This window comes from Cricetulus griseus, chromosome 10 (genome assembly GCF_003668045.3).
Source record: "Cricetulus griseus strain 17A/GY chromosome 10, alternate assembly CriGri-PICRH-1.0, whole genome shotgun sequence".
Lineage (NCBI taxonomy): Eukaryota > Metazoa > Chordata > Mammalia > Rodentia > Cricetidae > Cricetulus > Cricetulus griseus.
In genome coordinates, this window is record NC_048603.1 from 19,503,070 (window position 1) to 19,521,174 (window position 18,105).

Genomic DNA, 18,105 nt, shown 5'->3' on the forward strand with positions numbered 1-18,105 from the left:
GATTTCCAAAGATCTACAAGGATGACACCAACTGGCAATCTGAGTGCAGAGGCTACCTTAAATGACCTTCCCTGATGAGATTAATGACTACTTTATATGCCATCCTAGAGCCTTCCTCCAGTAGCTGATGGAATCAGAGGCAGACACCCACAGCTAAACACTGAGCTGAACTCCTGGAACCCAGTTTCAGAGAGAGAGGAGTGAAGAGCAAAGGAGTCAAGACCATGTTGGGGAAACCCACAGAAATAGCTGACCTGAACAAGGGGGAGCTCATGGACCCCAGACTGATGGCTCAGAGGCCAGCATGGGACTGATCCAGACCCCCTGAACGTGGGTGTCAATGAGGAGTCCTCACCAATCTATGGGGCCTCTGGTTGTAGATCAGTATTTATCCTTGGTGTACGAATGAATTTTGGGAGCCCATTCCACTTGGATGCTCTCTCAGCCTGGACACAAAGGGAAGGCCTAGGCCCTGCCCTGGATGATATGACAGACTTTGAGGGTCCCCTATGGAGGGCCTCAACCTCCCTGGAGAGTGGAAAGAGGGATGGAGTGGCAGGTTGGTGGGGCAGGTGGAGAGGAGGGGAGGGAGAGGGAGCTGGGATTAACATGTGAAGCAAGCGTGTTTCTAATTTAAATAAAAATAAATTTTGAAAAAGAAAAGAAAGTATAGAAAAAGCTCTAAAAATTTGAGTAATCTTAAAAAAGAATGAATCTCCAGAATGATTTTAAGTATTTTGTTCATAATTTTCACCCTCAAAAATAAAAAAAAAAAAATAGTCTGTAAAGCAGTATGAATATACCAGGGGACAGAAGATATCAGTTTATATGACTACAGAACTGAAATTTTGTAGGGTGAAGCAATGGTAAAGAGGCACACAAATAAATAATATTCCATATAAATAAGATTTTAGTGACTTGAGTAGTGTCCCCACATAATTTTCATCTACCTAAAGCTCAGAGTGGGCTCATTTTGAAATAGGGTCTCCACACAATGCAGCTAAGGTAAGATGCCAAGAATCACAACTGCTAGTAACCTCCCAAAGCTGAAGATAGAGGAATTCATTCTTCCTCAGGGCTTTTCCAGGGAAATCAGCTCTGACAGCAATTTGATTTTGGACTTAGAACACAGAGAATTGTGAGAAAATAAATTCTTTATTTAACAGAATTTTGTTATGATTGGGAAACAAAGAAAATGTCTTTCTTGAAAAATAGAGCTTCAGAGAGGTGTAGTGAGAAATTGTAGAATCCTCATGGTCCATAGAAACCCAGTGATTGCTTGTCACATAGGCAGGAAGCATTACACAGATTTGGAACCCTGGACAGTAAAGGGAAGGATGTCCAAGTGAAATTCCTGTGGGAAAACATTCTATATATTTTCTGGAATGTTCTATAAGCAACATTTAGGCTACCATGAGTGACAAGGCACACACAGCAAGAAAGAGATGAGTGGAAACAGCATCTAAGAAGTAGGCAGGGGAGGTATTTAGAGCTAAGAATTTTGGATCTTGCCTGTGTTGTTGGGAGCTCTGTGCATGTTTTAATGTGTTCAGATGATTGAGAACATTTAAGAAAATACACACGAAGGTTTTTAAGTAAGAGAATGAATATACAGTAAGAAGACATTAATCAAATGATATTCAGCACAGATACATTAATACAGATCCAGAATAAACAAAATAAAGAACTAAAGAATTATGATAAAGAGCCAATTCATCAAGATCAGAAAACAGTTGCAAATCTCTATGCATCAAACCATTTAGCCACAAAATAAATTTGAAAGAAGAAAAAGGAGCGATGACAATAAGTTATAAATGTAGAGAGCAGAAGAGGTTGGAAGTTTTCTCTTAAAAAACAATATATGAAAAATATAAAAATTAACTACTGATTTTTTAACAAGCCAGTTAACTACTTTCATCTTGAGTGTGTAAGCAAAATCAATCAATAAGCCCTATATTCATCTTGAGTGTGTAAACAAAATCAATCAATAAGCCCTATATCCAACACACAGAGACTACCTTTCTGTACCCCCATATATTAACTGTGGCAAACAGAGATTCACCATAGTGTTTTCTTCCACAATGACCAGCTCCTTTGATAACATTAAACATTCACCCCACTCATTACCTTTTCTAACTCCCTGATCCCCATCCTCTTCTGTAATACTGCTGCTTCTGCTTTTGTGTATTTTGTTTGCTTTAAGGACTCTATATGTGAGAAAAACCCCTAATAACTTGTCTTTCTGCGTCTGGTTTGTTTACCTAACTCAAAGACCACTAACTTCATCTATTTCCTTCCAAATTACATGATTTTATTTTTCTTTATGGCTAAATAACGCCACGTTTTCTTTATTCATCCATCTGTTGAGGGGTGCCTAGGCTGATCACATAGCTATCATAAAGAGCACAATAAATGCAATTGTGTAGGTATTTCTCTGATACTCTCATTTTAATTTCTTTGGGTACGTACCCAAGGCAACATTGCTGGATCATAGGGTACTTTTTGTTTCAGTTTTCCAAGGCACAACCATACTTGTTTTTCATAGCAGTGTGATTATTTTACATTTGCCCTGTTGCCCAACACATCCTCACCAGCATTTGTCATGTTTCATTTTGTTGATCCCACGTCAGACTAGGATTTGATAGGATATCAAAGTAGTTTTGATTTGCATCTCCCTTATAGATAATGATGTAGGAGTTTTTTTGTGTATTCCTTGGTCATTGGTATTTTTGTCAATCATATAGTAAAAAATTAGCACCATAATTCCACATAATAAAATTGGAAGAAGAATATAGCAAGGGGTATTCTTTGATTGGTTTTGTTCTCTGAGTAATAAACAAGGTGTACTGAAGATTTAAGGAGTCCAAGGAATCAGGGTGTTTGCATTCATCAATTCATTATGACCTCAACAGTCAAAACATATAAGCATGAGGAATAAGAATTGTAAACAACTTTGGTTTCTTGTTGGTTTATTAAATAGTAGATTTTTTTATCAATTTAACCGATATATGTTAAATTCCAAACATGGATAAAACTCATTTATACTGAGAATATATAGGAAGAATGACTATAAGTAAAACCTTAGGAACTAGAGCACTTGAGTATTGAATCTACACATCCAAAGAACAATTGACCTCTCTCTTACTGAGTTCCCTACTCCGTGAAATGGATTTAGTATTAGTACCTGCCTTGGAAATTTATCATTGAAACATAAATGAATAGATCTCTTTTTAACCATGTAGGACCCATAATGATCTCTTGCCCAGGATCAAGGAATTTTATTTTAATAAATATACATGTTCCACTCCATGGTCCACTTTATTTCATTCTACTTTTGCCTGTTTCCAAATTACATTTACCTCAATGTTTCTTCCTAAGTTTCTGTCTCTTTTCTCTAGGTTACCTTTGTTAAGGTTGCTAACATTCTGACAAAACTTCACCATGCACTGTGATTGACCCATCATTTCTGCCCATTTTATTTCCTTAAACTAACTCTCTAGCCAGAGTCATTTTAATTATGTGGGGTTCACACACTTCACATGAAGGGCATCTGCTGACCAGGCATCTCTGTTTTGCCCTCAATACCATAGTCCCTTCTAGATATTTACTATTATGCATCTCAGCTACTTCAGCATCTAAGTTCTTTGTGCCTCCAGCTGCTTCCTTTCCAAGCTATTCTAGATCAAATTAAATTTGTTATTTCCCAAATTTTATGAGTTTGTCTAATAATTTATTGTAATTTATTTAAACACATATCTGATATATCAACTCAATGGACCTAGAAAAATCATCTTAGTAAATATGAAATAATATCATCACTTCCCTGTTTCCAAATATTTCAGGCATTCTCAGTTGCTAACAAGGGTAGATTGAGTTCTTTAGAATGGGGTTTGAGATTCCCCTCCAAAGAGAAATCCTTTGCATTCTTTTGTAAACCACATTTTTATGTATTCTTTGAAAATTTTGTACATGTACACAATGTAGTTGGATCATGTCTACCCCTCAACTCCTCCTGGATTTCTATATCATATTCCCGTCACAACTTTGCTGCTGTTGCTTCTTCTTCTTCTTCTTCTTCTTCTTCTTCTTCTTCTTCTTCTTCTTCTTCTTCTTCTTCTTCTTCTTCTCTTTTTCTTTTTCTTCTTCTTCCTCCTCCTCCTGCTCCTCCTCCTCCTCCTCCTTCTTCATTTTAACTCACTAATCTGACTTAGCCTGTACACATAGCAGTGCAGGGCCATCCACTGGAGTATGGTCATAGTCTACCATGGATCACACCTCTAAAGAAAACTGACTCATCCTTCACTTGCCAATATTTCCTCAACTGGAGAACACTACTAGCATTGTGCTAAATGCTAAACACAGATGACATCAAACTGTCTTCTAAATATGTATCACTTTACCCATACATTAGAACATCTCTCAGTCCTTGTCAGAGAAGCTCCTTGTTGCAGAAGATACCAGTAAATACAGATATCAGATCTAGTCAAAGGGAAGAGAGTAAGCATCAATGATAGGAATGTCCTTCTCTATATCTATTTCTCTTACTGGTTGATGAACAAAATACTGATTGTCTGCTAGCCAGGCAGGAAGTATAGACAAGGCTATGAGAGGAGGAGAATTCTGGGGAGAGAAGGCAGAGAGAAGCCACCATGTAGAGACCAGAAAGATAGGATGCACCAGGCATTCTCTGGTAAGATATGGCCATGTAGAAATATACAGATTAGTAATTATAGGTTAATAAATAAGAGAGAGCTAGCCAGTAAGAGCCCTAGCCATTGATGAACAGTTTATAAATTAATATAGCATCCATGTGCTTATTTGGGGCTGAAGGACATCAGGACCTAGTGGAACAGAAAAATCCAGCTACAAAAGGGCACCCAACATATATGTGGAGTATTTAGCCCTAGAGTTCTTTAAGGGCAGCATCTGTTTCATGTTTCCATGCCTTTGCAGAAATTCTTCCTAAGCTTGAAATAGTTTTCCCTTCTCTTAGTGTGTCTGGAAGATACCATGCTATAGACAAAACAACAGAAATGCTGAGTTTGTGACTTGTGGATCAACCTACCTAACCTACTGATTTGTGCTTTTCTTTCATGTAATATTTAGTTAACACAGAATTCAGAAGATATACAATATCTATTGAATTTGTATTTTAAGGATATTTATAATAAGGTCTTAGAGCCAACAAAAATAATTTGTTGGACTCCCAGTGTCATGATGAGGAAATAACTACTTAGGCTGTAGAGGATTAGTCAGTGAATTATACACTGTTCTTTCAAGTCCAAATACCACTGACTCTGAGTTTGATATTTGTGTTTACCTGTGTCATATATTATCATAGCTTAGAGAAAAAATACACAAGCAGGATTTTATTGCACTATAATTAGAGATTCAATCTTTCACTAAATCAAAACTATGGGTTAGCTTTTCTTACCTGTGGCTGTAGACATGGAAACATTAAAGGGAATTTTTTAATAAAGAGAATAAAATAGTACAATAAAAAATAAGATCCCTACTTAGTGTTTAGAGCAATGGAAACCTTGAATAGCTGTGTGTTCATAAAACACAAGATAATTATTCCCATTTAATGCACACCAAGTTCATTTTTCTAAAATAGATAAACCCAAATAATCAAATACCAAAGGTCTTTGTATATGTATGATGAAAGACAAAGGAATCAGAGTTGGGACAAACTAGTGTGTTATTAGGAGAGAGACAACATATTAAAAGAGGCTTTCACTGCTTCTAGGCCACTAGTGGATATCACACAACACATGGTGGGTAGGTCAATCCTGCTCAAATGGTCATAATACCTGATGCCACAGAGGAAAATAAAGAAGTTTTATAAACCAGTTGATGTGTAAAACTTTAAATGAAGAATTGTAAAGGAGTCAGGAAAATGAAGATCATATAGTGTGCTTTTGATCAAACTGAGTATTGCTCCTGATGGTCAAGGATGCTTGTGCATGTGTGGTAATATTAATTAAATCAAATATTTAAACCACATGAGAAAAATTATGGATAAGAAAAAAACTATTAATTGCTAATGGAGAGAGGTGTCAGATGTTTGGTGATAAGGACAGAAAATTAATTGTATACCATTAATAGTTATAATTTTCATCATAGTCATGCATATTATTATTTTTAAAAATAGCAATGTTCTTTACCTAGTATAGATGAAGATCAAAATATAGATTCAAGTTCTTCCTCTAATGAAAAAGACTGGTGCCAAGAAAAAAAAAAAAAGTTGCCGTAATTTGAATTCAGCCTTGGGGAGATTTTGGTCTGAGAGGAAGGTTAAACAATGATTAATATTGAAATGATTGATCATCTGCCTCTGGCTACTTCCCCAAGACCCATTCCACAATGAGATATCAGGCAGGCAAGGCTCCTGTCTCCCAAGCTCTTAGTCTTGAAATCAATTTGCCCACAGATCCATTCAACTTAAAAATGGTTACACAGACCTGCTTTGCAAATGTTCATTAAATCCAGTTCCTATGTAGATGGAGGTCTATTGAATTCTGCTCGTAGCACAGTTGGCTTTAAGTGTCAAGTATCCTATACCACTCGATGAGTTTTTGTTGAATGACAGATGCTAAACCACTGAGCATCTTTTATTAGGCTAAGCTCTATATGTGGGTTAAGTATGTTCATTTACTTGACTGACTAAAAAGATGCTATCTGTAGTAGACAGCAGCATTCTGGGTGTGCCTCTGGAAATATTTCTGTAAGAGATCAGCATCTGAGTCAATACACCAAGTAAAACATCATCCCGAACGATGAAGACAAGCATTATTTCTTCCTGTGGGACCATGAGTAGAACACAATGGAGGGAGAAATGGGAAAACCTTTCTGTTTGAGGGGCAGCATCTATTTCTCCCATCTATAAGTGTCAGTGACCTTGCCTTTTAGGACTTAGGACTCTGCCTAAATTCTACCCCTTGCTTTGCTAGGTCTTCAATTTACAGACGGCAGATCATGGGACTTCTAATTGGTTTTAGTTCTCTAGAGAACTCTGACTAATATACTCGATTATTGCTCTCAATTAATAATATGAAATGGAAGTTTAGGGAATTTACAGGCAGAGTCAAGTTCTCACAGTGATCACAGAAGGCATGACCCAGACTGTCAGACTTTCAAGGCCAGTTCTGCCAAAACTACATAATGTTGCCAAAATTAATTAAAGCTATCCCTCTCCTTAGCTATTGCCATTTTAGAGAGTCATTGAATTGTGATACATGGAAATGATGCAAGTGTCCACACAATCACTCTGTTGTTGTTTCTTTCACACCCCAAGTGTTTTATTATTTTCTGTAGGCATAGCTGGAGCCCTGATACTTCTTCATCCATCTAGCCCCGATCCTTGTAGCATCCCAGTGCAGAAAATTCAGGGTGCCTGAGGACAGGTTTCTTCCCAACCTCTTTCTGAGCTTTCATATTTTACATTCTTTGAGTTCAAATGATGACTAGAACAACTCTGGGAAACAAGCTAATACATGTATTTCCTCCTCTCTCTGTTATGTCCCTGAAATGCATAACTCTCTCCCTGAGAATGTTTTGGTCCGTAGCCAGATGAGGTCCTTTTCTTTTTTTGTCCCCACAACAGCACTTAAAGCTTGTCCCTGGGCCCAAGCTGTGTCATATTCCCCTTGGACTGGTGTCTTGCTTTATTTTTTTCCCTTTTGCTGCAAGAGTGACGCCCTCCCAGAGCTACAGATCTTGAGTGTCACATTGATTAAATTTTAATATGTGTTATTATGATCACTATTATTGTCATTACTGTTTTTAATAATGTTCTTTTTGGCAGTTTCTGGAAGCCTCTCCAGCAGTGGCATTTGGCTCTGGGGATAATGGATCCTTTTGTACACAGGCTTGCAGACGCCATGCCTGCTGTTTTCCTTGAAGAGAGAGCTTTTTTCTGATTTTGGGAAGCTGTAGGAGTTAGGAAAGTTTGTGAGTCTTGGTTGTACTTTCCAAAGTGATCCAAACCCTTTGGGTGGCCAAGATTCCAAGACCATGCCATGATCATTGGTGAAAAGTATGAACCCACTCAGGTATTAATTCATTCATTATTTTAGTTTGTTACTCACTGGCAGATGGCTTTCTTTTTGTAAAATATTGGCTAAGAGCAGTGACAAATGAGGACAGTATATTAAACTGCATTGGTTTCTTCCCGTCATCACACTGAAAGGGCAAAAGATATAAAAGACAGGTACATGAGTGGTGGATCTGTGATTTCAGGTGTCCAGAAGCAGAGAGCATTGCAAAGAGACATTTCAACATGTGCATGGGCCCAGAGTGTGAAAATGAGAAGATATTCTAGCCTTGGTTCCATTGGAGGATGCTGTGGCTGTGACCAACTAATGAGAGCTGCCATGGTGAAATGGCAGTGAGAATATACAAAGAGAAGCATATATAGGAAGCAATCCTACAAGCTATTGATCTCATGTCATCCGCAGTGATAGCAAGGCTGATCATTTAAGAAGTTCTACCTGTAAGAAGAAAAAGCATGATTGTAGTTTACAGATATGAAATATCACTAATAACTATTGGGGAATAGTTACTGAAGTAGACAGAAATGGATCCAAAATATAACAATCTACTGTGGACCTAGAGTGGGATCTAAGTAAGACTGGATCAGAACACACCACTTTGAACCTCTGGGAACTGATGCAGATGATCACACATTGAGAGACTCCAGAACATCAAGCCAGAAAGAAAAATCAGAAAACAGCAGTGAGGAACCCCCCACACACACACCAATCAAGTTGTTGTCTAGACAGAGAAGACCAATGTAGGTTGATGGGTGGATTCCAGGACACCTGGGAAAAAGAGAACACATTCAAAGTAGAAGAGTGAAAACTAGGAAAATCTCTGGTCGGCAGAAAGTACCTTAGTCCCTTCCATTAGGAGCCGAGGTCTCCAATGTCATTAAGGACGGAGCCAAGGCCACAGGGTTTCTGGCAGGCACCATCAAGGCAAGAATCTAGCTAAACTGATTTTATTGTTTTCACTTTTTTATATATTCCTTGTTTTTGTCAAATACAACTTGCTTGGCCCAAAATAACCTTGCTTTTCCAACCCTGAGGGTCTGAGGAAAACAGCAGGTATAGAAGAAATCTCTGAAGTCCAATATGCAAATAGCCACATTTTTTCATGAGCCTGAGGGCTCTCAGAATAAACTCCTGATAGTGAAATATACCTCTGAAAAGTAACAGAATAAAAAAAAAAAACGTGGGTTTTTTTCCTTACATGTTGAACCTAGTTTGAAAAGAACAAATATGAGTAAACACCTTTTCATTTACCTCACTGCTAACTTATTGTGGAGCTTAAAGTCAAAGTTGTTTCCTGCTGTTTTTCTGTTGACTGACAATCATGAAAAGGCCATCTGGTATACCCCAATGCTGCTGTATTTGCATTCATTCTGTTTGTGTTTCCTGTGTCCAGCACACAAGCTCTTCCAAAACAATTTGGTGTATATTATCTATTTGGACCACCTCATATCTAGTGAGAAGGCTCTACTCATATTCTACAGTGGTTAAACTCAAATTCTGTGTGCCGTATCAATAAAGCATAGTTCAGTCTGGGGTTTAAATGTAGATGCCCACTCCTAAGTCTTATGCTTTGCTTGGTCATGAATGAAACCTTCCCCTCAAAGGTATGCATCTGAAACTATTTTCCCTGGGTCATCATGTTTTCTTGGGATGTAAAGACTGTACAGTTAGACATTCAGAGGTCTGTCGAATGCAATGAGGAAGAGTGACTTGTCACTTCAAGCAGTAAATCCAAGTAAACAACTACTTTTCACAAAGCTTCTGAAAAACCTCAGGTATCCTGTCACATGAGTAAAGTCTTGGTGTCTAGTTTCAGTCTACTGCAATTTGCCTGCAGCCATTTGATCATTCATGGAAACAAAATGTTACCTGTCTTACTATAGGTGGGCACTTCTACATCATTGATTTAAATGTCAAATCCCAGCCTAAACTAATCTGATCAGTCTTCCTGCAAGGGTGCTACTGGTGATATATTTTGTACATTCTGACTCACTTATGAATGTATTTTCCACAAGAACATGGGTATTTGGATAATATAAATGTGAATCCAATGTTACACCAGTGCCAGGTCAGTGAAGCAGTAGTCTGCTCTACATTCACATATCTTGCTCCCATTAAGGTAGACATGATTCATGTCCCTTCTGTTTACATTCTTCTTCTAGTGGCTCCATATTAATGCTAAGACTGATTAAAATGCATTCCTTTTCATCTCTTTTATCTGATGTACATCCAGTTTGTTAAATATCAAAAGATACAATCTTGAATACCAGTAGGTATAGTTGCAAGATCTGAAGTAAACTGGGATTCTGTAGCATGTGAAACACTACCCTGTGAACAAGCAGGTAAGCATAGGAGGCAGAGCCAGTCTAGTCATGGCATATTTGCTGACTAAGCACACAGATGAGAAAAGCACTGACAGGAATCCAGGTGCTGGCTATTTACCAGACAGCTATGGATCAAAGTTAAAAAGGAAGGTAAAGTGACCAACTACAGAACTAAGGTTGGACTTCCCTTTTTTTCTTTTGTTTTTAACTCATATATTACACTACAGCTACAGTTTCCCTTCTCTCTACTATTCCCAGTTCCCCCCCACCTCCCCTCTCCCCCAGATTGACTCCTCTGTTTCCCTTTGAAGAATGAAGGAAAAGAAAATAGACAAGAAAAGGAAAGAAAAGAAAGGCAGACTTCCTGGGGAAATCAACCAAACAAGGTATAACAAGTTACAGTAAGACTGGGGACAAAACTTCCATAGTTTTGCCTCATCCAAGGATAAGGCTGGATAAGGCAACACAGTAGAGGAAAAGGGTCCCAAGAGCAGGCAAAAGAGTCAGACACACACACCCCACTACATCTTCTAGGAGTCTCACAAGAATACCCAGCTACACAGTCATTACTACATGCTGAGGTCCTAGCACAGACCCATACAGGGTCTGTGTTTGTGTCCTCAGTCTCTGTAATCCTCTATCAGCTATGCTTAGTTGATTCTTTGGACTGTTCTTGTGATATCCTCCACACCTCTGGCTCCTGCAATCCTTCTCTGCATTATTCAGGTTTTCCATGGCTCTTCCTAGTGTTTGGCTGTAGGTCTCTGCATCTGCCCCATCAGTTGCTGGATGATACCTCTCTGATGACAATTTGGCTAGGCAGTTATCTATGAATATTATTGTTATACAACAGAATACATCATTGAATACAACAGAAACCATTTCATTGAAATTTTTTCCTAGTCGTGTTTGGTTATATCCTGGGTCTCTAGGCTGTTCAACCTCTGGTTCCTGGCTGTTCTTCGAATGGGCTCCCTCTTGTGGGGAGGATCTCAAGTTGGACCTGTCATTAGTCCGCCACTCCCACAAGCCCTGTGCCACCATTACACCAGCACATCTTGGAAGCAGGACAGATTGTAGGTTGAAGATTTTATGGCTGGATTGGTTTTTCAGTCCCACTGTTGGAAGGCTTGTCTGGTTATAGCAAATGGGTGGTTCAGGCTCTATATTTCCCAATTACCATGATTCTTCACTAGGGTCATCCTCAAAGATTCCAAGGAGTTTCCACTGCACTAGATTGTCACATCCTGCCCCAAATGCTCCCATGTCCAGTCATCTCTCCAAGTAATCTCCCCCTTTACTCCCACATTCCTCCTGTTCTTATTCCACTTAGTCCCCAGTCCGTTCACAATATCTATTCTATTTCCCCTTCCCAGGGACATCCATGTGTCCCCTCTTCAGCCCCCCTTGTTACTGTGGACTGTAGCATGATTATCATTGGGTATTCAATGGCCTCAAATGGTCATAACCTAGATGCTAACAGCTACATCTGTATTTTGGAGAACGTTTTTCTTGTGTGAGGTTTGTAGATTGATAAATGAAAAATCATATAATAATTTTAGCATTAAAAATCAACACAGATAACAAATGGAACCACCAACAATGAGGGTCAGCAGGAATTAGAAAGATCATATTTAATCCACCAAGGATTGCTGTTAGTGAAATTCTGGGATACCAAATCACTGCTATGAAATAGTTAAAGAACCAAATGGCACTAACTTGGAGATGAGCAAAATAAGACAATGTCATGAATAGGGAACAGATATAAGTAGGTCTAGAATAAAATTACTGCAGAGAATAGAAACTCAGTTGATAGTCATGCCACTGTGGAATGAAATATGGAATATTTATTTGAAATATGAAATAAACTGCTGGTCATCTCTCCTCCTCTGCCTAACAAACTGAATGTTAAAGGGACAATTATAATGGGGGAGGCCACAATTACATCAATAAGAAAGTAAGACTGGAGCAGAGATGTACAAGAGTAAAACATGAGGACATGAGGTGGGTTGCTGTTTTACTGGTACAGCTACGAAGCTTCTGTCACCCCTTATAAGCTTGAGGATCAGTATGATGGAAAGGAAACCCTTCAGAAAATTTTGTAAATGTTGGTTCCATCTTCTATTGAATAGCTACGCAATCCTTAAATGTATAAACATACACAAGCTCAGAATAAAAGACTGTAGATGCACAGATTAAGATACATGGGACTTGGTTAAATGTGGGTTAAATTTATTCGGGGAGAAGTCACTTACATAAGAAACTGATGATCCTCAAGTTCCTGCTCCGAGGATCCACACCCAGGCTGTTCTCTGTGACCTGACCGGAACAAAGACAGAGCAAGCCTGTCCTGGACCCAATACTAAATACCACACGCTCAATTATACACATGTCCCAATGGGCGTGGTCAGCGGCACAGGTGAGACTGGGTGGATCTCTCACTACACAAGACACTTTGGGTCTTCGTTTTCATAACCCTTTAATGTGGCCTTGTTTCTCTCTAGTGCAACTTCTCAGCTACACAAATATAGTTATCCTTTAGCATGCACCATGGATTTATACCAGGGCATCACATGGAAACCAACATCTAGTCACACTCAAATCCCTTAGATAAAAGGGTAAGGACTCTCTTGAAAAACTTTTACCCAGCCTTGAATGTAAGTTATTCATATTCATCCAAATGTCTCCTTTCTCTTGCTCCCTCCCTCTCCATCTCCCTTCTTTCTTTCTCTCTCCCTTCCTCCCTCTTTCTCCCTCCCTTCCCCTCTCTCTATGTCTCTCTCTCTATCCCCTCCTTCTCCTCCTCCTCCTTTTTCTTCTTCTCCCTCTCCCAACTGTCTTAAGCCTAAAATAAACAGTCTACATTGGGACTGGAGAGATGGCATAGCAATTAGAAGTACTTGCTGATTTTGCATTTAGTTCAGTTTCCAGCACCCACATGGTGGCTCACAACCACCCGTAACTCCAGTTCCTGGGAATCTAATGCCCTCTTATGACACATGGCTTCTTATATACATGTGGTATACATGCATACACTCATGCATACATAGGTCAAATAGATTGATTAATTAATTAATTAATATTAATATGGGTGGATGTAGTGACCCACCTGTAATCCCAGCGGTCAGAGGACAGAAATGAGGGATTCACAAAACAAGTTGGACAGCTAGACTAGACAACTTGGAGGGCTCTTGGTTGGGTGAGAGACTCTACATCGCTATATAATGTAGAGAGCAACCAAAGAAGACATCTGAGATCAGCCTCTGGTCTCTGTACATGTGCACACACAGGTATGCTCACAGGCAAATAAGCATATACATATGGACACATAAATCACTCACTCACATATAGACACGCAAAAACCTGTAATGAAGTATTTTCCTAAGAAGAATCCAAGGCACACGACATACCTACATCATCCAGTCCTCTTAGCATTTCTAAATTTCTGGTAACATTTGCTAGGATGCTAAATGCTATGTCTTTAAATATGCTGCATTGTTTGGGAAATGATAGCAAGGAAAAACATTGTATGTGCTTTAGTACTTAATACTTTCAAGACAATATTGTTAAATCACCAAAGCTGTCCTGAAACTCACAATTGTTCTGCTTCAGCATGCAGAGTACTAGGACTAATAGGTATGTGCCCCTATGCCTAGCCAGTTGCAATTTTTTCCCTGGGTGTTTTAAGTCCAGTTACTTGAATCCACACAGGCAGAGCCCACTGACACAAGAGCCAGATATACAGAGTGCTCTAGGCAAGGAGCAAGAACATGCTGATTTTTATCAAAATTATTTCCCTGGTCCCAAAATAGTCCAAGTTTATTCAGCTACCCTTGGCAGGCATAAGGATGGATGTATGAAAAACAAGTGGCTTGTGGGAGGGAAAGAGGTCATTAGGAGGCATCCCACTTAGGAATTTAAGAGAAAAAATAACTTATTTATCACAAGATGAGACAGTTGTGTTTCTGCATGGCCTTAAGCTTTGCTTTTCTTCTGGGTTCCTATTAGCTTCTGATTTACTGTGGGGAGATGTGCTGGCCCCAAATCAGCCAAGATAAGAGGATCCCTGGCGAGAAACGAGCAAGAAAGACAGGAAGCAACAAAGAGGGCCAGAGAAAGATTAGGGGAAAATGCTGTCCTAGCAGCCGTAAATAAATCATTTGCTAAAAAGGATATTTGGCTAAATTGCCTCCAAGTGTATATTCCCAGTGGGCACTTTTAATCAGAAAATGCAGAGCATCCTAAAAAGGTTCAGCAATGGCGGCTGTGCTGCCTGGGAACCTAGCAGTTGCACAGGAGGGAGTGTGCTACCAAAGTATGGCTGGGGTTCCAATCTAACTTGTAAATTACTAACTGAGTGACCTTATACCAAAAAACAAATCCAAGGATCTCTCCTCTTCATTCTTGTCTGTAACCTGGAGCACACAGATTCCATTGTGCAGAGATGTTATGGGGTCAAGCTAAGTAAACCTGGCTCCTGGCAGGTGAACAAATGCCACTGTTCCCACCACACTTTCTTCTGATATGGTGTCACAACAGACACTGCTTTTCAGCTGGGACTACAATGCTTTTTATAAAAACTTTTCCCCAGTTATCAAGGCTAATTAGGTGGCTTTGAAATTAAGCTGAAACCTTGAGTCTTGACAAGGATTCAGAACAAGGATTCTGAATAATTTCTCCCTGCCTCCGGGGAAACTGTCCATTTGTTCCAAATGATTCTGTCTCCACAGCTCTGCTCTTGTTTGTAAAGTGCAGGTAGGAATCACCGCCCAAAAGATCCTGGTAGCTGATACCTACTAAGTTTATTTAACAGGCAGTTAAGCTCCTCACCTAAAACTTTTCTGTTTGTAGCACTATATATTCTATGAAAGACATTGACACTAGTTGCTATGTTCTTTGTGAGCTAAGTAAAAGTAATAGTCTTCATTTTGTCAAGGGGAATCAGGGTAAGTATGGGTATTAATTGTGGAGAAGAACACACCTGCAGGTCCAGATCAATTCACATAGATTATAACACACACTGGGGGGGGGGGGAAGCATCATTTGTGGACCTGACACCACAGTACAGTTCTGAAAGTGCAGTCATCTATACATCCAAACACCTCTGGCTCCATAGATCTTCACTCTTCCCTCAAAGATAACAATGAAGCCAGGGCTCAGCTCTACCGTAGCTCAACACCACCCAATTCTCCTACTCATCTTCAGTGCCTGTTCTATACCAGATCCACACAAGCCACTCAGTAAACAATGGCTGAGTGAATGAATCTATCAGAACCTTGAAATAATTCTAATAATAGGCCAGATCCGGTCATTAGCTAACCATACATCAATTCTGAAATCTTAGACTAAACACAAGAAGGAGATAAATAAGCCTGACTGCCCAAGACTACCAAATAATTGGCATCTTAGTATTCAGACAAAGCAGAAATGCATTTTATCTTCCTGTTTAAAACCCAGTTCTGAGAGTCTGCTTCTTTCTCTTACAAATCTGAGTTTTAGAGCTTTGCTTACGAAGATAAAGTACATGCAGAAGTTAAATGAAAGCCTATTTGCTGCAGCCTGCCATGTATCTCCTCTGCACATTTTCATTTTACTTTGTTTTTGCTCTAACTCCCCTGCACAATCCTTTCCCAGATCCCTTTCTGGCTCTCTGTCCTTTTTTGTCCCACACCCTTCTGTAATTTGCAATGATAGAGATTCTACTTATCAATTATTAGGATTGTATTTTATTTGTACGGTATATGTGTCATAATGACTGACATGTAAACAACATTGGGGGTAAAGAGAAGTTCTGTCATTATTTCTATTATTTTTAACCCTTTCTACAATCTTTGCAGATGAAAAATAACTAATTCAATGGCATTTGGATGGAGAGTTTCTAAGTATATTCCATGGTGACCTATTCTCCTGAGCTGAGGAAGAAGTCAGATAAGAGTTAGAATTGTGTCTGTCCATCAAGGAAATTAAAGAACTAATATTCTCCTATTAAGCATACTCTCACATGGCTGGAAAAGCAAAGACAACTATCATATGCCTTTACAATTAAAGAAGGAAATGGACCATCAAGAATCAAGATGAGTAAGCTAAACAACCTCTAGGTTTCATGTTTCAGGGAGCTATACTCAGACCCAGATGGGTGAGCATGTCGGGAAGTTCAGTCTGAAACACAACTCTGTAAACGAGGAGAGGCAAAAAGAGAATCTGGACTTCTCTCGATTGCAGGGATCAGGCCCAATAACATGGAAAAGGACCAAGGCTCAGCATCCTTGGAAAAGACAGGGGCTATGCAGGGATCTGCATCTGGGGAAGTGACCATGGTGGCTTAATAATAAAGGGCATATTTTATCGACCATCTGTTACCTCACAGATGTTTTATACTGGGATCCAATTTATTTCTGACAGCAACTCTTTACAGCAGGTATGATTATTTGTATATAATAGTCACAGGTACTCAGGCTCAGAGAAGTTAAATAATTTCTCCTAAACTGTCAGCAAGTAGATAGGAGAACTGGATTTTCTATGTCACTGCTCTTTGTAGTGTCTGGTTTTGTAAATACCAGACACTCTGTTCAGAGCCTCACTTCTGGGGTTCCTGGGATAGATCTGTGCTCTGGTGTGGGTGTTAAATGGCTACAGCCTCTTAAAACAGTTTTGAGCAACTGACCACTCAGATGATTATTCTGGTTTCTGGACTGGCTGCTGCCATTAGGCAAGTTTGTGTCAATATCATTACAAATGCATGCACTTTCCTTGCTTCCCAGAAGGCAATATGTCTGTCTTTCCATGTTGTCCCTTCCACATTCACCTCCTGCAGCCAATTCTGGGGAGCAAAGTCCTGCTCTTTTCTGGGCGCTTCTCTCTGAGGACACACACTAGACTGTGTTTCACCAAGCAGGATCCAAGCCTAGTAACAGAGTGATATGCTTACCCAGGAAATGTTCCCGTAGAGTCCATCACCAATGACGATGATGCAGAAATTTATCACTAAGATGAAGACAATGAGGGAACACATCTGCTATGCATGACCCACACAGAAGTTTCTCCAAGCACCACTGATACCTATTGTTCTGTTCCTATTGGGTAAAACCACATGCTTAAGTGGACTATCTGAGACACAGATATTATCATGTAGAAAATGTGACTTGATATTTGCTCATATGTTGGCTATTGAGTCTGATGGCTATGTTAAAAAAATGAACTTTTGTCTCAGCACAGAATAAACCCATAGTGATTAAGTACCCATGGCCTGAAATCATGAGCCAAAGCAAACCTTTTCACATTTGAAACACTTCTTGTATGTCATGCTGGCTAATAAAATTCTTCTTGTAGTCATGCTGGCTAATAAAATTCTTCATGTAGTATTTTTTAAACAAAGGAAATAAGATACTAAATTAATTCCATGTAAACTTCCAGTGTCCCCATTAAGTCAATACCAATATTCCCATTTTGTAGATAGATACACTGGAGCAAAGAGAAGTTGCTCAAATCCCTAACATCTCTTGACATCATTATAAGTATAGGCAATATTATAATTGCATTTACACACTCTTATTATTCATTAACCATCCATGTGCCTCTAACAGGCACTCTTATCACAACTGTTTCTACCCCAGTTCTACTGGCCAAATGTCTCCAACTGGCATCTCTTCTATCAAATAAAGGTTTGGTAATGGAGCTGTCTATCATCAGCCCAGGCTAAAGCAGGTTGCCACCCCTTTCCAGAGAGG